Consider the following 26,825-nt stretch of genomic DNA (forward strand, 5'->3'; position numbering starts at 1 on the left):
AGCGAGACTATAGAATACGGGTTTCAAAAGTGCTCCCAAAAAGCGGATTGCATAGCTAGCACGCGCACAATCACACGCATCGTGCCGCCATGCAATCTGCCTTTTGGGAGCACTTCAAAGGGTCCGCTCCCCCGCCCCCAAGTGCGCGCGCCACGCTCCGCCGGGCTTGTCTTTTTTTTTTTATAAACTTAAAGTGCGAGGTGCGCGTGGGGCCAATGCTTGTTTTCACTCCGCTGCCAGTTCGGACCGCGCACCCTCTTTCATGAGCAATGACTCTTGTTAACTAAGCTGTAACCTACTTACCACGCATGCGCAGGAGGCGCGTCCTTTTCCTAGTGATGCGGCGGGGGGCCCAGCGTCGGTGCCGTGACTCCCCTGCCCTCGGCAACACGGGACAGAAAAGTGCAAAATGGTTAGTAAAGTGCCACCATCCTTCCGCCAGTGCAACCGGGAGGGTGTAGGGTAGCTTCGATGGGACCGTACCCTACCTATTCTGCGCGGGTGGTGTTGGATTAGGAGAGCAGAGAATCGGCGCTGTTTTCAACATGGCATTAATGGCTGCCGAGTCCAGAGCATTGTGCGCGAGCCAATGAGTTTGAGGGTGTTGTGACTCCATGAACGGTGCAGTTCCTGGCTTGAAAGGGCAGCCGAGCGGCTGCGAAGCCATGTTGGGAAATGGGTTTGTAGTAGGTGGTGCTGCAGGCCGGTAGTCAGTATGGAGTGTACGCTACGCCCAACACTACATTACTGCTGGACGGGACACTACTTCCAGAGCGCTGCTGCCGGGCCTCTGATTCTGCGCTCGGGGTGCAGCGGCACGTCTGTGGAGCTGCGATCCGTGCTGGCATCCGCTGGCCTGTCATGTCACCCTTTATTATACGTTAGCTCCATTCTCTGACACTACGTTTTCTGACCCTACTTCTGGAGACCTGTAATGTGACATGCTGTGTAGCCTTCTAGCGGGGTGTGGTTAGAATCTACGGTCTATAGAAAGGGTAAGACTTGCATTGTTTGGGTGTAGTTCATTGACCTTCTATTCTACCCCTGTGCGGTACCTCCCAAATAACTGAAGTTTGTCATCATCCCCAAGTCGTTGAAGTTCTGCTTGCTTTCCTAGGCAGCAGGAGGTAACCAGTACGGGACTGCTCCACTGTAAAAGTAAACTCGATATTTAAGCGCGAACTAATCACCCCTAAGGGTCTCAAGGCGTTGGGGCCACATACTCAGGTAGAAAAGTCTTGCAATTGGTTTGCTTTGTCAACTGTGTATTGGCGTGTTATTGGTCGTTGAGCACGCGTGGTCGAACAGTCCTTGACAGCGCAAGTGGAACTCGCCATTATCACATTTATGACACTTGATGTGATCAGCCCAAACACTAAGTGAAATTCCACAAATAGGAATACTAATTGGATACTAATTGCTTACACAGCTTCACATGGTTTATTTACTCTGTATTACAAGCGAATTATCGCAGGTACACTTCTAGACGTTTGCCACCCATTAGACGACCACTCACTGCAGTGCAGAGGACTACAACACGCTGGTTCAGCGGCTGCAATCCATATCTTCCCACAAGTGGCAAAGGCGATGTTAAACCATTGCAGTAAACTCATACGCAGAACATACGAAATGCTCAAGTGGTTAATACAGAACGAGTATATAAATCCCGTAGTAGATGGAACAGGGAATTTGCATCACTGCAAAACATACACACGTGCAGCAGATACTCGCTAAACTGCACACCACCACCACGTCGCTGGACGTACAAGCTACTTAAAGAGTAGTCGTTTCACAGCGCTGATTGTATAGCCTTATAGTTCCAGGAGTACGAATGGTAAATAAACATCTCCCGGTGACCGTGCTTTGACTGCTTGGGCCTGGTTAACCACATCACAATAGGTCATTTAAATTCGATTTTGTGATTGCTCTTTTCTGGTGGCATCGAGTTCTTGCATTTTTTAACAGAAAAGTCGGTAGATTTATCTTGTTTAGCTGGTGTCTCTTCTCAGTGCGTTGTTTTTTTTTGTGTGTGCTCTTTACAGGCATAACTAGACTATTCACTAATCTTTGTCCGCTGAGCCTTGTTTAATGAGTTTTAAGTTATATTGATTGTCAGTCGCGTGAGGTAGGTGCGTGCAGTGAACAAATTGTAGGCTTGACATTAGCAAGAGTGGACAGCTGATGGTTTGTAGTATTCAATTAAAAAAACTTTATTTCGGTCAATATGACCTCAAAAGTACAGATACAATACACATTGATACATAAAAAGATACATCAAAGATCAATTACATATGGTTAAAAGCAAAAAGAAAAATAAGAAAATAAATGATGAACACTATTGGCACACGTGAAGTGAATGGATTCCATGCTCAGTTAAAAAATGCATACAATTCCTATAGATTCACGAAGGGAGGACAAAAAGGAGAGAGGCTCACAGAGGGTTATTCAAGACGAGGAACAAGGATTCACCTTTGGAAAGTGCATAATATAAATAAATTTACTTAAAAAGGATTTCTTAAAAAAAATGACCAATATTCTTCACTACAGATGATAGGTCCTAGCACTAAGAGCCCCCTACAATGCAGGCTACTTTTGCACATCATTTTTTAGGTCTCGCCTTGCTATCGCGTAAGCGATTGCGAAGCGAGACTATAGGGGCTTTTAAAAGTGCTCCCAAAAAGCGGATTGCATTGCTAGCACGTGCACAATCACGCGCTTAGTGCCGCCATGCACTCCGCTCTTTGGGAGCACTTCAAAGGGTCCACTCCCCCGCCCCCAAGCGCGCGCGTGCCACGCTCCGCCGGGCTTGTCCAATTAGCGCCCTTACCAAACAGACCGTGATGGCACTCCAGCGCCACCTCTTTTGTCGGCGTGTGGAGGGGGTGCGGGGTTACAATCACAAATGTCACACTTCGAAGCAGGCGACTCCAAGCGGTAATTCGCAAACAGGGGGAAACGAGATGGCGCACAGAACGCATCAATAGAAGCAATCTGCTCACACTGAGGAGCATAAGAGCGCGCAACCTCTGCAGCCCCTCCCCTTACTCTCATCACTGCAGACCCTTGCTCTCACCTCTGCAGTCCTCCCCTTGCTCTCACCACTGCAGACCCTCACCTTTCGCTCTCCTCTGCAGCCCCTCCCCTTACTCTCACCACTGCAGACCCTCACCTTGCTCTCTCCTCTGCAGCCCCTCCCCTTACTCTCACCACTGCAGACCCTCACCTTGCTCCCACTACTATAGCCCCTTCCCTTGCTCTCACCTCTGCAGCCCACAAGATACCAGTTGATAGTCTTTAAGCTGTGGCACAATGCTAAATCACGTGTGGTATCAAGCGAGAGAAGTGTCAATTGGTTTTCCAAAAGCAATGATGTCGTCATCACGCAACACGTAAATATGATGACGCCGCTAAATTTGTCAGCCTTGCGAGGCACCTTATTGAATCGATCCCCACGCGGACTTTGGTAAGAAATTCTTTTGATTTGGCTCCGTGGTGTTTTTTTTATAGAAATTGCTGAGTCGAACTGCACACTGTCATTAGTGTTTTGTTTATGTTGCCATGTTCGTCACAGAACGTAAAATGTGTATTGGGCCAGAATATACATTGCAGAACGGATCACACTGACTTGATGGAGCTACTTCACTTCTCAAACGTGTAATTGTTACTTTGCTTCCTTTTCTCGGAATAGAATCGCAAATCTAGATAGTGTAAACATTCTGTTAAATTGGTAGCAAAAAATGTATATGCAAAAGTTAAGACCCTGATAAAAAAACTTTGGAGGAGTTGTGTTCTGTACCAGTCGCAATATGAGCATTACATGCAATATGTAATAACAATTTAAAGAAGTAGTTTGTAATACTTCTTCAAACATGCTCGTTATGCCAAAGACGTAAACAGCAATTGTAAGCGTGCTATCCCACCTTAATGGCAATTCAACAACAGGTAATTGACGTGCTGGTGCATAACAGCATATTTAATGCGTCAATAAGTGAAACATACAAGTATAATCTGGTACAACTAAGGCTGACCTTGACATTATGGCTAACAAGCACATGCAGTAAAGAAAATAGGTAAGACAGCACGAGCGCACAACTACCCACCCATAACTGGCTATTCCTAAAACAAGTGTTTGCACACCACTGAACCAAGACAAAGGTGGAAGAGCTCACCACCCTGAATTCCACCCACAGAAAATAAACTCAGAAGGAACGACAGAGTACAATCTTACATTGCCTCTACCATTCCTTATTAAGTTGGGAATGTAAAGGGTTGTAATTGGTGAACACGTGTAGGTAGTGTCTTAATTTGTAGGAAAAAAAATGCCAGAGCCCCAAATGTGTACTTATAAGTAGGGCTCCCGGTTTTATGGTATTTATTTTTTTGCCATTTCCGTCTGTATTTATCCATATTTATTTTTCGGGCATTTTTTCTGTATTTATCCATATTTATTTTTGCCACAAGCAAAAGACGACGCTACAGCTAGTATTTTTCAACATTTATTTAAATTGGCAATGCACACATGCACTCAGTTGTTATTGGTCAACACTATACATTCATCTGAAAACTTTTCCATTTGAAAAATGTCCCAAATATACTTAAAAGTGCTATCACAAGCCATTTGTCTCAGAGCCTTGCAGTTTCTGTCATCGGCAGAGTGCCACATCCTCTCCCCCACTGAGCACCATACTGCCCCACTGAGAGAAACTCACACTGCCTTCAGCTGCAACCCAATTGTGCCTGACCAGCACTAAAGCTGTCCATGGCCATCACTATGAGGATTGATGTTTTGTGTGTGCAGAAGAGAAAAAGCATTTGCAATGCAATAGGTCTCGCATTTACGCTAGTTTAAGCTATTGGCATTGTAAATGACAATGCCTTTTATTTATGTTTTAAAAACCAAAACATAAATAAACGGCATTGTCATTTACAATGCCAATAGCTCAAACTCAAGTAAATGCGAGACCTATTGCATTGCAAATGCTTGTTTTTAAATGTCAAATGTGTGAATATTAGGTCAGTTGCTCACTGCGTCACTGGATTTAAGCTAGCCTGGCTGATGAGGGTTGTTACAAAAAATAGGAGGGACCCTGGGGTTAAGATACACCGGCAAGAAATCAGGGGAAAATAGCAACACTGAAATTAGTACCATCCTGCCTGGAAGCTACATTAATTGGCAAAAACACTCGCCTTCAAACTGTGCTCAAAAGGAGTCACACATGAGCCAAATGAAACTGCGCTCACTGACTGTGCAGATAATATGTATATTGATATACATTTCTAGAATATAAATTCTTGAAGATCACAATAATTCAACAAAGAAAATATGCATTCTTATTTTTATTATGAGTATCAAAACAGTCAGAACTAAATACTATATAATCATACCGAGGTAATTAATACAACATGAAAAATAGAGCAGTTCATGGAAAAACAACATCAAGACAGTAAAAACATCAATGTATCTGATCCCACACTTCCACACATAACACATTCATACCACAAACAAATTAGACATTCTAAAAACAGCAACAAAAAATAAGGAAATCTGGAAAGACCAAATCAGGGCACAACCTAGAACATGACTTCTACTTGTACAAAGATAGATATGTCTCAGTATCTTTGAGTTAAGTCAATTCAAGTCAAGAACATTTGTATCGCGCACATATCACTCACACGAGTCTCATGGCGCTTGCAGACAGCTCTGAATGAATGGACTAGATCTAATTTCCAAAAAGCCAGGTCTTCAACTTTTTGCGGAAACTGCTGTGTTCTGGCATACTGCGAAGATAGAAAGGCATTTTATTCCAGGATGCTGGTGCCAAAGAAGAAAACGCTCGACCCCCTTGCATAGCAGTGTGAATTCTAAGGGGAGTCAGCAGTGCCATATCACTAGAGCGCAGCATCCTGGACGGTTGATACCAGCGTAACTTTGGCAGCCAGTATTTTGGACCGATTCCATACATATCTTTATGGGTTAGGCCTAGTATTTTAAAAAGGGTTTGTTTTTTCACTGGGAGCCAGTGGAGAGTGTTTAAACATGCTGCTGACGAAGATCTATATGGGCGATTGAGGAGTAATCTAGCAGCCGTGTTCTGTAGAACCTGAAGTCTATTTATGAGATCTTCATTTATTGACAGCAATAAAGCGTTGCCGTAGTCCATTCTATTAACAATCAGTCCTTGTATTAAGGGTCTTTGTGCCTCTAAGGGAAGCCATTTAAAAACCTTTCGTAGGCTACGCATAACACCGAAACAAGTGCCGATGACATGATTGACATGACCCCGCATGGATAGACAGTTGTCCATCTAGAATCCTAGATTACGGACTACGTTCTTAGGGGCAGGACACGAGCCCAGCCTGGGTGGCCACCAGTCTTGCGTCCAATGGTCAATAGCTTTACCAAAGAGCATGATCTCGGACTTGCCCCCATTAAGCTGGAGATGGTTAGATCTCATCCATTTATCAACATGGATCAAACAGTTTTTAAAACGTTGCTTAGTGTCACTGGGGTCTGGGCCTAAGGTGACCAGAATCTGCATGTCATCTGCGTAGGATATGACATCGAAACCATATAGTCTGATCACCTCAGCTAAAGGGGTCATGTAAAGATTAAAAAGGGTAGGGCTCAAGATAGAGCCCTGGGGACACCCTTCTTTACTGGTTTCTCACAAGAAGTAATGTTTTCCATCTTCACAGTAGTTATACGTTCTGATAGGTAGCTGCTGAACCATTTAAGAGCATTCCCTCTGACACCAACCTCCCAAAGCCGTTGTTCAAGAATCTTATGGGAGATGGTGTCAAAGGCGGCAGACAGATCGAGCAAGATGAGGATAACTGATTGATGTTTATCTACAGCTAGTCTAATATTGTCAGTAACCTGGATCAGCGCAGTATCCGTACTGTGCACTGTTCTAAAGCCGGACTCGGAAGTATCTAAAAGTCTGCGGCTTTCAAGATGGTTTACCAGCTGTTGATTCACAAGAGACTCCAGCATTTCCCCAAAATAGGGCAGTAAAGAAATGGGTCGATAGTTTAAGAGTACTTTTGGGTCAGCCGACGGCTTCTTTAGAATTGGCCTGATTCTAGCTGCCTTCCAAATTGAGGGAAAGTCGGCTTCCGCAAAGGACTTATTGAATAGATCGATCAATCCATCTAAAACTGTATGTGCCATGATAGAATTTTTTTTTTAAGGAAAAGGTTCGGCGGGGGAGCCTGATTTTATCTTTATCATGACCGAGGTGACAGACTTGCGGTCGCATTCTATAAATTCATTTAGAATACAGGGAGGATCAGGTAAGGGACAGGGAGTAGTTTCTGTAACAGGCAGATGTTTTCCACAGTATTGCTACTTTATCACAATATGGTTTTATCAATTCCCTAAGTAACTACTGTTCTGAGTGGAAATAAATGTATCACTGCAGCAGGCGTTTTATATAGCGATTCTGTTTTTGGTGGACTCCACAGTGCTCGCTGACGAACGTTTCATTAATGACCTGTCAACGAGGTTGCACCTTCTTCAGGGCACTAAAAACATGGGAGGATCAGGGAGTCTTGGAGTCAAACAGTAGACAGCTTCTGTCCAGATTAACGATGTTCAGTATCAAAGAGTATACATGCTTCTCAAACAGAACAGGAGTAACAAGAAAATAGCCCAGACAGAATGGGCTCCTAGAAGAAGCCTTGTGAGTGGTCCCCTAGATAGTGGTCCTCAGAGTAGTTATATGGAAGCCAAGTGTTGTGACCGCTTGTTACCACCAGCGTCACACCCCATCACTGCAGGAGTTTTGTTTTCTCAGCCGATTTGAACGATTTTGTTACCTATTTATTTAAAACAGCGCCTATTCCACCCTATTGTTGGGAGATATCTTTAGACCTCCTTACTTCCCCACTGAGGCCTTGAATCAGTTTACAACATTATGAACCTTGGCTTCCATATAACTACTCTGAGGACCACTATCTAAGGGACTACTCACAAGGCCTGGTCTAGGAGTCGTTGTATCTGTGCCGTTTTCTTCTAAAGTTTTTCCACCAATTAAAGTCTTGAAGATCACAATAATTCAACAAAGAAAATATGCATTCTTATTTTTATTATGAGTATCAAAACAGTCAGAACTAAATACTATATAATCATACCGAGGTAATTAATACAACATGAAAAATAGAGCAGTTCATGGAAAAACAACATCAAGACAGTAAAAACATCAATGTATCTGATCCCACACTTCCACACATAACACATTCATACCACAAACAAATTAGACATTCTAAAAACAGCAACAAAAAATAAGGAAATCTGGAAAGACCAAATCAGGGCACAACCTAGAACATGACTTCTACTTGTACAAAGATAGATATGTCTCAGTATCTTTGAGTTAAGTCAATTCAAGTCAAGAACATTTGTATCGCGCACATATCACTCACACGAATCTCATGGCGCTTGCAGACAGCTCTGAATGAATGGACTAGATCTAATTTCCAAAAAGCCAGGTCTTCAACTTTTTGCGGAAACTGCTGTGTTCTGGCATACTGCGAAGATAGAAAGGCATTTTATTCCAGGATGCTGGTGCCAAAGAAGAAAACGCTCGACCCCCTTGCATAGCAGTGTGAATTCTAAGGGGAGTCAGCAGTGCCATATCACTAGAGCGCAGCATCCTGGACGGTTGATACCAGCGTAACTTTGGCAGCCAGTATTTTGGACCGATTCCATACATATCTTTATGGGTTAGGCATAGTATTTTAAAAAGGGTTTGTTTTTTCACTGGGAGCCAGTGGAGAGTGTTTAAACATGCTGCTGACGAAGATCTATATGGGCGATTGAGGAGTAATCTAGCAGCCGTGTTCTGTAGAACCTGAAGTCTATTTATGAGATCTTCATTTATTGACAGCAATAAAGCGTTGCCGTAGTCCATTCTATTAACAATCAGTCCTTGTATTAAGGGTCTTTGTGCCTCTAAGGGAAGCCATTTAAAAACCTTTCGTAGGCTACGCATAACACCGAAACAAGTGCCGATGACATGATTGACATGACCCCGCATGGATAGACAGTTGTCCATCTAGAATCCTAGATTACGGACTACGTTCTTAGGGGCAGGACACGAGCCCAGCCTGGGTGGCCACCAGTCTTGCGTCCAATGGTCAATAGCTTTACCAAAGAGCATGATCTCGGACTTGCCCCCATTAAGCTGGAGATGGTTAGATCTCATCCATTTATCAACATGGATCAAACAGTTTTTAAAACGTTGCTTAGTGTCACTGGGGTCTGGGCCTAAGGTGACCAGAATCTGCATGTCATCTGCGTAGGATATGACATCGAAACCATATAGTCTGATCACCTCAGCTAAAGGGGTCATGTAAAGATTAAAAAGGGTAGGGCTCAAGATAGAGCCCTGTGGGACACCCTTCTTTACTGGTTTCTCACAAGAAGTAATGTTTTCCATCTTTACAGTAGTTATACGTTCTGATAGGTAGCTGCTGAACCATTTAAGAGCATTCCCTCTGACACCAACCTCCCAAAGCCGTTGTTCAAGAATCTTATGGGAGATGGTGTCAAAGGCGGCAGACAGATCGAGCAAGATGAGGATAACTGATTGATGTTTATCTACAGCTAGTCTAATATTGTCAGTAACCTCGATCAGCGCAGTATCCGTACTGTGCACTGTTCTAAAGCCGGACTCGGAAGTATCTAAAAGTCTGCGGCTTTCAAGATGGTTTACCAGCTGTTGATTCACAAGAGACTCCAGCATTTCCCCAAAATAGGGCAGTAAAGAAATGGGTCGATAGTTTAAGAGTACTTTTGGGTCAGCCGACGGCTTCTTTAGAATTGGCCTGATTCTAGCTGCCTTCCAAATTGAGGGAAAGTCGGCTTCCGCAAAGGACTTATTGAATAGATCGATCAATCCATCTAAAACTGTATGTGCCATGATAGAATTTTTTTTTTAAGGAAAAGGTTCGGCGGGGGAGCCTGATTTTATCTTTATCATGACCGAGGAGACAGACTTGCGGTCGCATTCTATAAATTCATTTAGAATACAGGGAGGATCAGGTAAGGGACGGGGAGTAGTTTCTGTAACAGGCAGATGTTTTCCACAGTATTGCTACTTTATCACAATATGGTTTTATCAATTCCCTAAGTAACTACTGTTCTGAGTGGAAATAAATGTATCACTGCAGCAGGCGTTTTATATAGCGATTCTGTTTTTGGTGGTCTCCACAGTGCTCGCTGACGAACGTTTCATTAATGACCTGTCAACGAGGTTGCACCTTCTTCAGGGCACTAAAAACATGGGAGGATCAGGGAGTCTTGGAGTCAAACAGTAGTCAGCTTCTGTCCAGATTAACGATGTTCAGTATCAAAGAGTATACATGCTTCTCAAACAGAACAGGAGTAACAAGAAAATAGCCCAGACAGAATGGGCTCCTAGAAGAAGCCTTGTGAGTGGTCCCCTAGATAGTGGTCCTCAGAGTAGTTATATGGAAGCCAAGTGTTGTGACCGCTTGTTACCACCAGCGTCACACCCCATCACTGCAGGAGTTTTGTTTTCTCAGCCGATTTGAACGATTTTGTTACCTATTTATTTAAAACAGTGCCTATTCCACCCTATCGTTGGGAGATATCTTTAGACCTCCTTACTTCCCCACTGAGGCCTTGAATCAGTTTACAACATTATGAACCTTGGCTTCCATATAACTACTCTGAGGACCACTATCTAAGGGACTACTCACAAGGCCTGGTCTAGGAGTCGTTGTATCTGTGCCGTTTTCTTCTAAAGTTTTTCCACCAATTAAAGTACTTTCCCGAGAGGCTAGTACTCATTTCAGTGTTAATGAGGGGTGATGCCCCAAAACTTGTCCGAGGATGCTCGTTTCCAGTCCAGGGAGGACCTGCCTTGGCAGTTTGGGCTGGACTGTTCCCATGAGGAACAGGGTCAAGACTTATTTCCATATGGCTGGGTCCAAACTGGGGTGGCATGGTGAGCAAAAGAACAATGGATTAAACCCATATCCTGGTGACTGGGGGTGAATGGTTGCATTGTTCAGCATTCTGTCCATCAATAGTTTCTTTCACTCATATTTTGATATGAGACACCATATATTCTGCTGCTAACCATCTCTCCTCTCATTTCTGCGAAGCACCAAGCGAATGACGTCAAAGATAAACAACTGTGTTAGGAAGTGTGTATTGTGAATGAAGCTTTCTTTGTGTACCCAAATTATGATATCTAAGGACTTCAGCTGGAAGTTCTATTAAAGGCATGCTATGAGCCATTGTTTAATAAATGTTTTATTTTTGTGTTAAACTCAGAAGAGTAGTTGCTAAGGAAATAGGTGGAAGATTTCTCTTGCAATATGTTAGTACTAAATATTTAAAATATGATGTTGCTTTTTCTTATGTGCCTATATAACCCTAACCATGATCATACTATGCTGAGTTTGCAGAATCTATTAATAGATTGTGTGAATTGTGAATAACAACTCTTGTTTTTGGAATGATGGAGAGTTCATTTTAAAAGTTGTTTCAAGGACTGCAGTTGCATCAGCTGCTTCTTGGCTGACATTCCCTTTACCTCCGAAGACTCTGTCTTATTTTCTTTCTTATTAGATCAATGGGAGATTTTGGAATCAAATTGATCAAATACAAATTTGGAGTATTCAAAATATTGGGATTCAGGTGATTGTGGAGTTTTGGCACCTACACCAATATGATGGAAGTTTATCCTTCCCTCCTCGACCTTGGCGTATGTAGCTACATCAGCCAAAACCCTAAATAAAGCAACTGCTTGACTGTCGCCTTGATGGGTGGATATGCCCTGCCATTGGCAGAGGAATGACAGCCCATCTGCCAAAATGTAACCTAGGTCCTATGTCCTCTGGTTCAGTCTGCACCTAAAGCTGATACGTAGCATTTATTTATTCATTTGTTATTTAATAAAGATATTTGTATTGTCAGTAAAAGGTGCAACAGAGTTCATAACATAAAACAAGGAAAAAATACAGCATTCTGATTGAAACTCTGAATTGATAGGGTAGAGTCTAAGACTGACCATTGGGTTGTGAATGGTGGCGGGAACATATGGCATAAAGTGGCTGTAGTTGTAGGTTTTTCTGAGCTGTAGATGAGAGAGTAAGACAGTGAAGATTGAGAATTCAGTAAAGGGTCCAACTCTTCAATATGAGTATTGCCTATCAGTTGGAATGGATGTTGCTTACTAATCCAACGGATCAGTATCACTTTTGTATTTTCAAACCATTCGCGTTGACTGATGATTTGAGAAGAAGGTGATGTCTATAATATGCGTATTCTAATTATGGTGAAACATCTGGTATATGGTTAGACTATTCCACTATTCAGCTGTTTGTATGGTTTTGTTATACATCAATTTAGTGTATGCAGCATTTGGATGACACTACTATCATTACTACAATCCTAGACTAACGAGAGCCCGCACTTCTAGAAAGCATTCACATGAAATTATGATAATATAAAATAATACATAACTCCAACATGCAGGCAGAATGCAAACTCTAGACTATCTTTGAAACGGATGGCACTTTTCTTTAAACGTATAGGTTTTTCTTAAGATCGGTATTTCTTTGTAAAGACACTAAAGACATTTAGCTTCTTCAAAGGATAGAGAAATTGAGATGCCAAGTTCTAGCAGTAGGTCTACTCCCAGGTTATTGCATATAGCTTGGTGCCTCAGTAAACACTGCAAAACCATTTTTTATTTCAAAATGCCAAATATTTTTTTTGAAGGATAGCTCTTGTATGGAAATGTTTGCAGATGAACAGCTATTTACTCTAACCTGGCGACTGGGACATAAATAGTTTTGGTTAAGTAAATGTTTTAATCAATGATTTTGAACAAAAACGAAAAAATCACTGAAATGGCAAAAAAGTATAATAACATTCGTGCAATTTAGAAAGCCAATTACAATTGTTTATGCTAAAAATAAGAAACAGCAGTTTATATTAAATTTGTGTAGAATTTTCTTTGGGGGGGTCTTTTAGATGGTGTTTTATAAATAAAAATTTTACCAAAAATTTTGGGATGCCTTTTTTGAAGATGACATGTGTCTAAATCAAAATGTGGTTTATTAACCGAGCAATTATCCTACACCCAAAATCACATATAAATATTGACATGAAACTATTGCAGTTGAAACAAATTTGCTACAACATGTTATAGTGTGATTTCTTGGCTTAAACTAAGTAGCCCTCCTGGCGCAGGCTTACTAGCCCGTAGTTAGGCCTTCTTGATGCCATCTTGTTTAAAATGGCTCCTGCATCATACTGTTTATTATGTTGTGATTGGTTTATCTCTAAATGTCTTTATTCTCGAAAAGGCCCAGAGATTTGTTAATATTTTCAAGGACCATGTGGTTGTATGCAATATTGAATTAATTCACAATTGTTCACTGTTTATGTCACTAGTTTGTTCTGACACCTCTGGTGTCATACGGCTTGCACTTTCTAAGGTAAAATTGTGATTTGTTGGATAATATGAATGATGGATTGGTGTGAGACTGATCCTTAGCACCCCTCAGGATATGTTGGTGTATAGTCATGCCAGCTTACAGTACATTTGCACCCCTAACCCTACAGGGCAACAAATGTTTTTGCAACCTGAGAACATAACATCTCTGATCCCACAAGGCAATCATGGCAACAGATCTAGAACCCATTTGCTCAGTTACTTATGCATACCTGAAGAGGTTCATAAGAAAGACACAACATGCAGATTCAATATTTATTGAAGCATTGTGATTGATATGAGAAATACGTGTGCTGCAATATTCAATAGAAGGAAGCAAAATAATGGTGATAGCATTACAAGAATAATGAAAAAGATGAACAATTCAATCTTTTTGCAACGTACTGAAAATGATATGCTTGCATACAAGTACTGTAATATTGTGTACTCCTACCTAGCACATTGTAGCCTACTGCGCCTAAAGTGAGTGGATCTGCCAAATCTCTATCTGGGTTTTTTGACTCCCCATTATCTGTGGGTAAGTGTCAGCAAGCTTCCTATCTCTTGCATGAGGTGCCAGGAATCAGCTGAGCTGGAATTCCGGCCTGGACCAACCTCTTAGTGCCAGTAAAATGTTCCTCAGAATAATATCATCACATTTTTGATTTCATATATGAATTAACATCCTCCATGTTACCATATCAAAATCCAAGTCAGACCGCTATTGATTATTCTATTATGATAGTTCTCTTTTACAGTGAAGCGACCAAAAAACAAATAACAACATCTTGTGTCCTGAACTTATCCCTTGTACAGAATGTTCAAGGTGTCTTGATAAACTGCAGATGAAATGATGTTGTAAGCAAACTGAGTTGAAAGAATATTATCCCATATGTGTGCACAAGTGAATGTGTGTCAAATGTCACTGTGCTAAGGGAGAGAAGTTAACTCAAGAATATGTGCATGTAAAATGGGGATTTCTTAATGGGGCCTAATACCTCCACATGACACCGGATGACATTATGTCAGAAGGGTCAATTCAATATTCATGTAGTGGGTTAGTTCTAAGGTGTTTGGGGTTATATACCAATTTATAATTTGGGTTGTGATTTGTTGAAAATATAAATCTTTGCTCACACTATAATGATTTTCAAGTTGTAATACTTTCTTATGAAGAAAGTGGCTATATAAGCCCTCGTATTTGGGGGTGAGTGAGAAGATGTTCCTGACCTCTAGGGATGCTTCCTATTTCTTCCTGATTTTGCTGCACATTTGATACTTAGGGCATTTATTTAATTATTGGCAGTATATGTATTCCGTTGTTAGACCTGGCACCTTGGCGTGAGTCTCCCTTCCACTTTTTTATTGCTCTGCCTCATGTGTTTTGCTGGTGTTAGCTGCTCAGAGCACTGTGCCACTGCCAACCAGTGCCACAGTGCAAGTGCTCCCTATATAAAATGTATATGTTGGTTGGATTCCATGATTGGCTTATTTGGTTTACTGTCAGACCCCAGTAAAGTGCACCAGGAGTGCCCAGGGTTTGTAAATCCAAATGCTCCTAGTGGGCTTGCAGCACTGGTTGTGCCACCCACAGAAGCCGCCTTGTAAAATGTGTCTAAGATCTGCCATTGCAGAACCTGCGTGCAGTCTGGTACTGTCATGCTGACTGGGCAAGTGCACCCACTTGCCAGTCCCTAAACCTTCCCTTTGCTTCATGTGAGTCACCCCTATGGTAGGCCCAAGGGCAGGGTGCATTGTAAGCATAAGGTAGGACAAGCCCTTATGTGTGTGGCGTGTCCTAATAGTGAATTACAGCCATTTTCGTTTTTCACTCTTGCAAGGCTACCTGTTCTCCATAGGCCAGAATGAGCTGTTAGAATTGTTACATTCTATGATCCTAACAGACCCAGTGAACATGGTAGAAATTCGAGTTTAGTATGCCTGAACTCAGAATAATAAAATACATCTTTTAGTAAAGTTTATTTTAATATTCTGTGTTTGCAAATACCACTTTTAGAAAGCTGGTATTTGCTTGCCTAACCATTTCAGCTCGCCTCTGCTATGATGTGTATCTGCCTGTCTGGTTTCTGTGAGTGACAGGGCTGAGGAATTCCAGAGGGGCAGGGCTAGGTAGCCTGTTGGTGAATAGAGAGATTGACATCCTGATTGGTGGGAGGCGTGCACCTGGACTCTGAATAGGACTGTGCTCTGCCACCACAATGCTGGCTCCACCTCCTGTGGAGCGGCTAATGTCTCTGCCTTGCACCTTGAATAGAAAGTCAGAGACATGTCAACAAAGTGCTCAGGAACTGGTTCTGGCTGGGCAAAGGCCCCTCTACCCCAGAGGAACAAATTAATTAGGGGTATAAGTATTGGGACCCTGCTCCCAAGAAATTAGATCCTGCTTGACAAGAAGAACCTCTGCCTGAGGAGAAGGAACTGGGAAAGCTGTAAGGAGGAGTACTGTCCCTGGGGGATTGGCCTGCAGTGGTTGCCTTGCTGCTGAAGGAGAGGAGAAAGACTACAAAAGACTTTATTTCTACTTGTGCTTAAAAGATCTCCAAGGGCCTGAGTAGAGCTGGCCTCCTGTTAAGAAGTCCCAGGAACAAAAGGACTTCACCCCCAGCTTCCCCTGAACTCTGCTGTGTGAGTTCTGCCCCTCCTAGAGTGCTGGAACCAGTTGTGGGGCCTCTGGGAGCTGTGCCTGCTGTTGGGAAGCTGGCTAAGAAGAAAGAACTCAAAGATCTCCACTTTTTAACGCACAGCCGGCTTAGCGATAAAATTTCAGTCACACCGCTCGTTAGCGTGCAGAATTTTATCGCTGAGGAAATCGTCGCAGAGCCTGCTGCCGCTGAGCCCGATCAGTGCTGGGAAATCATCGCCCCGCTTGTTAGCGGGCCAAATTTGATCGCTACCAGCCCAGATCCCGGCTCCGCCCGTTAGCGGGCAGAATTCGATAGCTGCGAACATCGTCACAGAGCCTGCTGCCGCTGAGTCAGATCAGCGCTGGAAAAATCATTGCCCCGCTCGTTAGTGGGCTGAATTTGATCGCTGCTGACATCGCCGCACATCCAGCCAAGATCCCCGCTCCGTCTGTTAGCGGGAAGAATTCGATCGCTGCGAACTTCATCGCTGAGTCTGCCGCTGCTGTGTGAAATCGTCGCAGACCAAGCCAAGATCATCGCACCGCTCGTTAGCGTGAGTAATTTTATCGCTGCGAAAATCGTCGCAGACCCAACCAAGATAGCCGCTGGTGAAATTGTCGCCCCGCTCGTTAGCGGGCCAAATTTTGTCCCATTGCGCCTTAGCGAGTACATTTCTACCGGATAAGCTACACCTTGATTTTCAATGCTGAAGCGCAGCTAAGAACTTTTATCGCATCACCTGGTACTGTGGTTTAAAACTGACGCTAAGGTGAATGATTGTATCGCTAACCTAAGAACTCTTTCGGAAAGCATATTCTTGAAATGTGTATGTCATTTTTGTCGTTATTTGGTCTTGTGCTAAGTCTTTATATAAAAGATCACTATTTTTTAAATAAATCTAGTGTGGTGTCCATTTGTGGTGCTGTCACTGAGTTACTGTATATGGTCACAAATGCTTAACCTATAACGCTCTGAGATAAGCCTTGTCTGCTCGCGCCAAGCTACCTAGAGGGTGAGCAGGGGTTCCGCGCATGGGACATCTATTAGGATGCCTGCACCGGGGAAGGCAGGGGAAGCCCTTCCTTTGCCTCCCACTGCGCCCCCTTCACGTCATCAATGACGTCAGCGCGCGAGGCGCGCTGATGTCATTGGAGGATTCCCTTAGTTTCCCAATGCACTGGAAGCCATTTGCAAGTAAGAGGTAAGTTTTGCCTCGTGGAGGGTGGGGGGTGTATTTTCAAAGGCATCGGAGGAAAGGAAAGGGTTTTCCTTTCCTCCCATGTCATTTGAAATGTTTTTAGCCCCTGCCTGTTGCGGGTACTTGGGCCTCCCACACAAGTGAGGCCCCATTTTGATCGGGAGACCTGGGGGAACGCTGGTTGATGGAAATTTGTGTGAGCCCAGTGATGCCACAACTTTCCCACACAGAAATGTGTGAAAAAAGTGATTTTTTCAGCTAAAATTGAGGTTTGCAGGGGATTCTGGGTAAGGAAATGTTGGGGGATCCACGCAAGCCATACCTCCCTGGAATCCGCCGGGTTTCTAGTTTTCAGAAATGTGTGGGTTTGGTAGGTTTCCCTAGATGGCCGCCGAGTACGGGGCTGAAAACCCAGGTGACCCCCCTTGCAAAACCAGGTGGTTTTGAGATAGGCAATTTTGATGTTGCCTCACTACGTTTTGGGCCCTTGCCTGTTGCGGGTACTTGGGCCTTCCACATAAGTGAGGCACCATTTTTATTGGGAGACCTGGGGGAACGCTGGGTGATGGGAAATTTGTGTGAGCCCAGTGATGCCACAACTTTCCCACACAGAAATGTGTGAAAAAAGTGATTTATTTCAGCTAAAATTGATCTTTGCAGGGGATTCTTGGTAAGGAAACGTTGGGGGATCAACGCAAGTCATACCTCCCTGGAAGCCGCCGGGTGTCTAGTTTTCAGAAATGTGTGGGTTTGGTAGGTTTACCTAGATGGCCGCCGAGTACGGGGCCGAAAACCCAGGTGACACCCCTTGCAAAACCTGGTGGTTTTGAGATAGGCAATTTTGATGTCGACTCACTACGTTTTGGGCCCTTGCCTGTTGCGGGTACTTGGGCCTCCCACACAAGTGAGGCACCATTTTTATCGGGAGACCTAGGGGAACGCTGGATGGTGGGAAATTTGTGTGAGCCCGGTGATAGCACACCTTTCCCACACAGAAATGTGTGACAAAAGTGATTTTTTTCAGCTAAAATTGAGGTTTGCAGGGGATTCTGGGTAAGGAAACGTTGGGGGATCCATGCAAGCCATACCTCCCTGGAAGCCGCCGTGTGTCTAGTTTTCAGAAATGTGTGGGTTTGGTAGCTTTCCCTAGGTGCTGGCAGAACTAGGGTTAAAAATCTACAGCTAGGCACTTTGCAAAAAAAAGGTCATTTTTCACTGCAAAATTGAGGTGTGACCACAATGAGTTTTGCGCCATTTCCTGTCGCGGGCACTAGGCCGACCCGTACAAGTGAGGTACCATTTTTCTCGTAGGACTTTGGGGACCGCGGGGTGCATGGAAATTTGTGGATCCACGCAGATTCCAGAACTTTCCATCACAGAAATGTGGGGAAAATGTGTTTTTTTTGACAATTTTTGAGGTTTGCAAGGGATTCTGGGTAACAGACCCTGGTGGGAGGCACTCAAGTCACCCCATCCTGGATTCCCCTGGGTGTCTAGTTTTTAAAAATATATAGGTTTGCTATGGTTTCCCTAGGTGCCGGCAGAGCTAGCGTTCAAAAACTACAGCTAGGCACTTTGCCAAAAAAGGGTCATTTTTCACTGCAAAATTGAGGTGCGACCACGTTGCGTTTTGCGCCGTTTCCTGTCGCGGGCACTAGGCCAACCCACACAAGTGAGGTACCATTTTTCTTGTAAGACTTTGGGGAACATGGGGTGGGTGTAAATTTATGCATCCACGCAGATTCCAGAACTTTCCACCACAGAAATGTGGGGAAAATGTGGTTTTTTTGTCAATTTTTTAGGTTTGCAAGGGATTCTGGGTAACAGATCATGGTGGGAGGCAGTCAAGTCACCCCATCCTGGATTCCCCTGGGTATCTAGTCTTAAAAAATGTATAGGTTTGCTAGGCTTCCCAAGGTGCCGGCAGAGCTAGGGTTAAAAAACTACAGCTAGACTCTTCGCAAAAAATGTGTAAATTTTCATTGTGAAAATGTGGTGTGTTCACGTTAGGTTTTATGTTAAAATCTTTTATTGGCATTTCAAAATATACAGTAGCAAAAATCGCAACCAAAGGAAAGAATAGCACCCTGTTCAGTCTCAGGGTGATGCTTAAGTCTCTCAGTTCTGTATTGCACATTGGGACAGGCGTACAACCAATGTGGGAATGCCATAGAGTTCTCCAATAGGGTGCTATGAAATAAAAATAAAATAGTGAGACCCCCCCCACCCGCTCCCCCCCTTCCCTCCCTCAGATTCGCGTCTGTCAAACCCAATCTCTCGTAATTCCAGCAGCGCCCTGACGTCAGTCTTCTTTCTGTGTCTCAGATAGCCTCAGTAAGCGGAGGTAGCGGGGACATGTAACTTCCCTAAACTCGGTGGCCAACAGTGACAGGAAGGGCTTCCACAATTCTCCGTACTTGGATCCCTCCCCGGACACCGTCAATGTGAGTTTCTCCATGCCCAGGACATGCCACAAGCGATATAACCAGCCCGTGAAAGTCGGCGAGGTGTGGGAGCACCAATGAGTAAGTATATTCTGCGTCGCTGAACCCAGCGCTATGGCCATTAGCCTACCTCTGCGTGACTTAAGTGGGTATGTCAGAGGGTTTCGGGAGACCTAGCAATACATATGCCGGAAATCGCGGGATCGCAGTGTCAAGATGTTTGTCTATTTCATCAAGCATCTGGGTCCATTACGCCCGAACTCCCTCGCAATCCCAAAGTAAATGAGTCAGGGTGCCTATCTGCCCACAACCCCTCCAGCATTACGCCTCCCTCTTCTTATCCATCGTGTGTAGGCGTTCTGGAGTGTAATACCAATAGGTCGCCACTTTTGTAAGGGTGTCTGTGAGTCCCATATGGTACGCGGAATGCCGGGCCCTGTAGTATATACCCTCCCACTCCTCGTGAGACAAAGATCTACCTAGCTCCCTCTCCCAGCACATTCGTCCTGCATTGTATGTGTGCGTGAAGCGCCTTTGGAGCGTTCTGTAGAGGTCAGTGATCAATTGCTTGTCTGAAGTGCGCGTTATTAACCACCGCTCGTACGGAGAAAGTCGCCTGTCCGCCCCCGGTCGGACCCTTCCGTCCAGTGCCCAGTGTCGGACCTGAAGATAGCGAATGCGTTCCACCTCCGGCAGTCCGTAGTCCTGCCTGAATTGCTGAAACGGACGTACCCCCTCAGCGTCATACATATGATATAAGAAGCGGCAACCTGCCGGCTTCCATCTATGAAAGGCCGCCGAATCCATACCAGGGGAAAAATCTGGATTGTCCAACATAGGGGTAAGCGGGGAAGGGAAGGTGGTAAGCTTGTGAGCCCCGTTAGTGCGATCCCAGATCTCTAGAGGGACGCGAGCAATATGGGAGGCATAGAGGTTGGGGGGCTTGTGCTGTCTCCGCAAGAAGGGAATTTCCTGCAAAGGTCTAGCAGCTACCGCCTGATCCTGAAACAACCAATGCTTTTCCGACTCCCAGGGACTCCACTCCACTAGGTAGCGTAGTTGCGTGGCTTGAAAATAAAGTTGGAGATCCGGGATCCCAAGCCCCCCGCTCTGGGGAGTAAGAGTGGACAGTCATCTCTTCATGCGGGGCTTCCGTCCACTCCAAATGAATTGGGCCAGCTCCGACTGCGTCTGCTGGATCCAGCCAGCAGGCGGGTACGGGGGTATGGTGCGGAAAATATAAAGGATCTGCGGCAGGATGGTCATTTTGACCACCGCAATCTTGCCTAACCACGAGAGGGGATAGTACTTCCACTGCCCAAGCTCTCTGCGAATCTTCTGACGCAGGGCAGCATAATTGAGGGTCACCACCCGGGAGAGCGTAGGGGCCAACTGAATCCCCAGGTAGGGAATCGAGTCCGTTGCCCACTGAAAGGGGAGCAAAGCTTCTAAGTACTGACATGTGGGGGGAGTCCGCGAGAGGTCCAGCGCCATTGATTTGTCCGCATTAACCTTGAACCCCGCCACCTGTGCGAAGGTGTCCAGATCCGCCATACACGCCGGTAGCGCCTCCCTAGGATTTGATAGAGAGAGTAGCACGTCATCTGCATATAGGCTGATGGTATGGGTGTATCCCCCGAACTTAATCCCGGAGATTCCCGGATTTTGCCTGATTTTCTGAGCCAGGGGTTCCATGTATGCAGTGAAAAGCAGCGGCGACAGCGGGCACCCCTGCCTCGTGCCCCGCATGATGGGGAAGCTAGCGGACGTGTGTCCGTTGACTCGGACCATGGCTGACTGGAATTTATAGCAGTTGAAGATGTGGGTGCGGAATCTCTCCCCCAACCCCATCCGCAGCAACACCTGCTCCAGGAAGGGCCAGTGGACCCGATCAAACGCTTTTTCGGCGTCGATCGCGAGGAACATATATTCTCCCGACGTGCGAGAGGCCTTCTCGACCAGATGCATGACACGTTTCATGTTGTCTGGGGCTTGCCGTTCCGGGATGAACCCCGCCTGATCCGGGTCGATTAGGTTGGGCATGCAGGGTGCTAATCGACTAGCCAGGATCCCCGAGAAGAGTTTAAGATCAACGTTCAACAGGGAGATGGGGCGGTACGCTCCACAGCGAGTCCGGTCCTTCCCCGGCTTGGGAATCACCGCTATGTGAGGTCCGGGGGAATCGCTCCCATGACCGACAAGGAATTGAAGAGCCGGGTAAGCAGGGGCGCCAGGAGAGTACAGAATTTCTTATAGAAAATGGCGGTAAAGCCATCAGGCCTGGGGCCTTCGCTAGCTTCAACCGGGAGATAGCGGCAATCACCTCCTCAGGGCGTATGTCTCTGTCCAGCTGGTCTGCCTGGAGCCCAGTCAGAGTGGGGAGCTCGACGGAATCCAGAAAGGCCGCCCCAGCGTCTGCTGCCGACCCCGACCCGTCGTATAGGGCTGCATAATAAGCACGGAACGATTCTGCTATGTCCCTGTCGTCCGTGACTCTTGTGCCATCCTCCCGGCGGATCTCACGCACCCCCTGGCGCCTCCGGACTTCCCGAAGTTTGTGTGCGAGTAAGCGTCCGCACCTATCACCCCCCATATAGTAAGCGTGTTTTAAACGGAGAGCAGCGTATTCCGCTCTATCCTGATCAAGAGCCGTCAGCTGCTGCCGGATGGCTCGCAGTTGCCGCCACGTCCTGGGGGCACCTGTCCTCTGATGCATTTGTTCCAGCTCTTTGGTTTTTTGTGTGAGATCCTCCCGCTTTCGCTGCCGCTCAACATTGTCAGCAGCCGCAATGGCAATAAATTCTCCCCTGAGAACCGCTTTCAATGCCGCCCATTGCGTCGCAAGGGTCGTGGCAGTGTTGTCATTATGCGTGAAAAAATCTTCACGTTAGGTTTTGAGCCATTTCCTGTTGTGGGCACTATGCCTACCCACGCAAGTGAGGAACCATTTTTATAGGGAGACTTGGGGTAGTTCAGATTTGTAAAGCAACGGTTATTCTATTGATATTTGATGCATTTCTCCCTTCCAAATGAAAGACATTGTATAAAAAAAAAAGTCATTTTGAAAAATGACCAATAATTCTCATGCTAGTATGAGTATTCCCAATTTCGAAAATGTGCAAATATGCACTGTTTCTAAACTCTGTAATTTGTTCCCATTTCAGAAATACATAGGTGTCTTTCATACCGATTTTTCCATGTATACATTTTCCCACAATAATTGCTATATACCCGGAACATAATAAAAGACCATTACAAAAGGCTGCTAAGTTTTTTACTCTGGGTTTGTTGGGCTCTAGGTGAACCTACAAGTCCTATATATCCCCAAAACCAGGAAGGTCCAGCAGATGTAACGGTATACTGCTTTCAAAGAGCTGTCATAATTAGAAGAAGTTACAGGTGAAAACGTTGACACAAAAGGATGCTTTTTTCAACTAATATTTAATTTTTCCTATATTTAACTGGTAGTTTCTATAAAGAAACCTTGATGGATCTACACAAATGACCCCTTGCTGAATTCAGAATTGTGTCTACTTTTTAAAAATGTATAGCTTTCCAGGATTCATTATTGCTTTTGTACCCATTTCTACCATTAACTGGAAGGAGGTTGAAAGCACAAAAAATAGCAAAAATAGGGTATGTCCCAGAAAAATGCCAAAACTGTGTAAAAAATGTTGGTTTTCTGACAAAATTCTGTCATTCCCTAAAAGCTGGAGAAATTTTGATTTCAGCCCCACAAACCCTTTTTTAATACCATTTGCAGGGAAAAACCCAGACGCTTTCATTTGCAGCGCGTTTTTACCATTTTCCGCAAAAAAAACCAAAATGTTGCTGTATTTTGACTAATTTCTGGGAACCCTCTAGGAGAATCCACATTCCCTGGGTACCTTTAGAATCCCCATGATGTTGCAATAAAATTTGGCGTGGATACCTAATGTGGTCAAAAGTCACAGGGGCCTAAGCGCGCACTACCCCAAATAGCCGAAAAAAGGCTTTGCACAGGAGGGGAAAAGGCCTAGCAGCGAAGGGGTTAAAATCAGGCTGAGCTTAGTTTTTATCATAGCACAGATCACCGTGATTAAAACCCTTTGACGGACCTAAAGAGTAAATTCCATTGGAGGCAGACCTCACATTCCACCCTCCTGATTTAGATGGGCAGAATAAGGTCACTTTTCACTGCCCATCACCACCAGGAATACCCTGGCAGTAAGGGGCAGTGAAAACTCCTAAATGCTTCCGTCGCCATGGGAGAGGATTCCCATGATGAGGGGAGCATTTTCTTTTTAATTTTCATCCTGCTTTTTGATTTTTTTTTTTAAATTAAAAAGAAAACAGTTGGGTGCATAGCTCCATCATGTTGATGGAGCCTCACCCAACTTCAAAAAGCATTGACTGGAACTACTGCGATGATCATTTTTCTCATTCTTTAAGTAATGTCTGCCTGCTTTGTGATCATTCCTCAATTTGGTGGGGGCACCTCTGTCAAGTTGACAGAATAAATGACTCTATCTCCCTGATGGAGAAATTGTCTGCCCTAAGCCTATTTTTACTTTTGTATTTTATACTGGATTGTTCTTTTTACTGGGCGCCTTCATGGAAAAGACCTTTTTCTTTTAAATGAGAATATTGCTGCATCTGCATTTTAAATGTCTGTATTATATCCTTTTGAATATATGTATTAAACCTTCATAGTTTTTCTAAACTCCACTCCACTCTGCTTCAATGTCAGAGGTGAACTTTGCCCCCAATCTACCAAGTCCTGAGCATGTTATTAAAGTGTAATATTTTAGAGTTACAGCACACGCACACCTTAATAGACAACGGAAGTACTAGAGAAAAAACAGATCTTTATATTCCAGAGAAAGATGTAATAAAGGTTCACAAGAATGGTACATAAAAAGCCACATGATTATAAAAGTTTTGAATGCGTCCTTCCGGGAGCAACATTATCTTAAGTTAATAGACGCCCTTCTGTTAAGTACCGTGATCCATCAACTATAGATTAAATCAAAATAGTTTAAGGATCTTTAGCATTTAAAAATGTAATGCGTATTAACCTATATTTTGAATCAAACTTTGCAAATCAAACTCTGTGCTCTCTGATTGAATCCAATTCCATCACATTGATTTTTTGGCTCTTCTTAGAGTGATCACAATTAGTGATAGCTCTAGAAGAGACAGCTGTTTAAGGCCACTATCAATACATAGAAGTGCAAAACAAGTTAATATTTGTTATGCAGTGATAATTACACACTGTCCCAAATCTCCTTCATGAACATGGTGGTGTAAATTATAAAAAAGCAGCATGAAAATCAATAAGTAAACCACCATGTTTATTAATGTTTAGTCCTATAGTTTGTGTGCAGACTAAATACATCGGGTGGAGTCCATATTGATATCTTAAATGCATGTTGCTTAAAAATAATGTTGCTAGTCAGCGGTAATTAAGGAAAATAAGCTGGTCTGAACATTTTTATGTAAAATGTCCAACCCACTAGTCAATTTTCTTGACATCAGTGCAAATTCTTTCACTTTTTAAAACACCTTGATCAGTTAGCTATGTTGTAACATGCTTACACAGTGAATGAAGCATACAGGTTCAGGTGTATGGACTAATATTTTGAGCATCACTGGGTATTTCTGATGTATTCCAATTTACTTTTTACATTGTAAAATAACAGGATGGTTTCCAGTTCTTAGAATATTGGACAAAGGACCTATGGTAGGTCACAATATTTGCTATAAATCAAAGATGAACTCACAAACAATATTTCCAAATACAGAGTGCATTGTTGATTCAAGAATTATTTGCATATTTATTTCAAAACTGCAAGCATGCTATCAAACTGTTTAAAATCTTCTTTAAGAATTCTATTCTTCATTCTCCTCCATGATACAAAGCTTGTCTGTTTCTTTCAAAATATTGGATATGTTGTATATCTCTGCTTTAGTTGCCTTTCCATTACTTTCTTTTAATTGAACCAAATATTTCAGAGCCTAACTGAGGAACGTGTTAGCCAAGTTTCCAAAGTCAATTGTGCTAGAGTTACAATTCCTTACTAAGTTAAGTATGTATTTGCGCATTGCATCTGAAAGTACCTCCTGCATATCTGCAGTACAAATATAAAGACAGCTTTACATTTTGTGCAAAAGTTTGTTTAAATAATGAGGACCATATAATATTTAGCAAAGAAGTTGAACATCTATACTTTTCTGATGCAGCTTATGTTGTGAATTTGCACTCCTTTTCTATTGAGAAAGCCTTACCCACCACCACCACCAGTGGAAACCCTTGACCTGGAAATGAGACCTGCAAGTGAAAATGCAGACATATTTATCACAAGCCGGTGTGAAAATGCCTACACGTTGGGGATATTTTATTTTTTTATTTTTACATTTATGTGAAAATGCTTTTGGAGCCCGGAATAAAACAAAAAAAACTCTTCAGAGTGGGACAAGCAAAAGTAATATCTACTTTGTCTTCAGAGGGACCAGAGCACTAGAAATGATTCTGAAAACTTAAGGATGCTGGCCAGCTATGTCTGGATCTCTATATATGACAGGCAATCCTTGGCCAGGGTAAGGCCACAAATCAGCATTTTACTGACACTGAATATCATTGGATCATAAAACATAATCAATGCCGGATATGAAACAAGTATATACACATGTGTTTGCCTCTGAGCCCATAAATCACCACGTTATTTTGACTTTCAGTCCTTTTTATTGACTGAGAAGCTCCACAACGACGAGGATGCGGAGAGAACGAGCGGCAAGAAGATGAAAATCGAAGATCCCCTCTCTTCCGGAAAATACCGGAAATCACAGGAATAGATAGAGCGGAAGCCAGTACGGAATCGAATCAGCATTCCCTTCCACTCGGAATACAGCTGGGACAAAGGATATTGCCAGTCCAAGACAAACTTGCACAATAGAAAACACGGAGAAAGATATCCACCCAATAATACAACAAGCCCTGAAGAAGACCTTACCAAGAAATCGCAGGTCCATATACAAAGGTCGAAACGCGTTGGCAACAGATAAGCAGAGAACCTGAAAATACAGG

General features: G+C 43.8%; 1 long non-coding RNA gene across 1 annotated transcript in view; it reads left to right on the plus strand.

The window, feature by feature from the left end:
• The first annotated feature begins 328 nt into the window (after nucleotides 1-328).
• The window catches only part of LOC146811183 (uncharacterized), a 130,554-nt gene continuing 104,057 nt past the window's right edge, over nucleotides 329-26,825 (plus strand). The window contains exon 1 of the long non-coding RNA XR_014965788.1: nucleotides 329-412. This is a non-coding gene — a long non-coding RNA (uncharacterized LOC146811183). The remainder of the gene's footprint in view (nucleotides 413-26,825) is intronic.

This window comes from Triturus cristatus, chromosome 7, assembly GCF_964204655.1.
Source record: "Triturus cristatus chromosome 7, aTriCri1.1, whole genome shotgun sequence".
Lineage (NCBI taxonomy): Eukaryota > Metazoa > Chordata > Amphibia > Caudata > Salamandridae > Triturus > Triturus cristatus.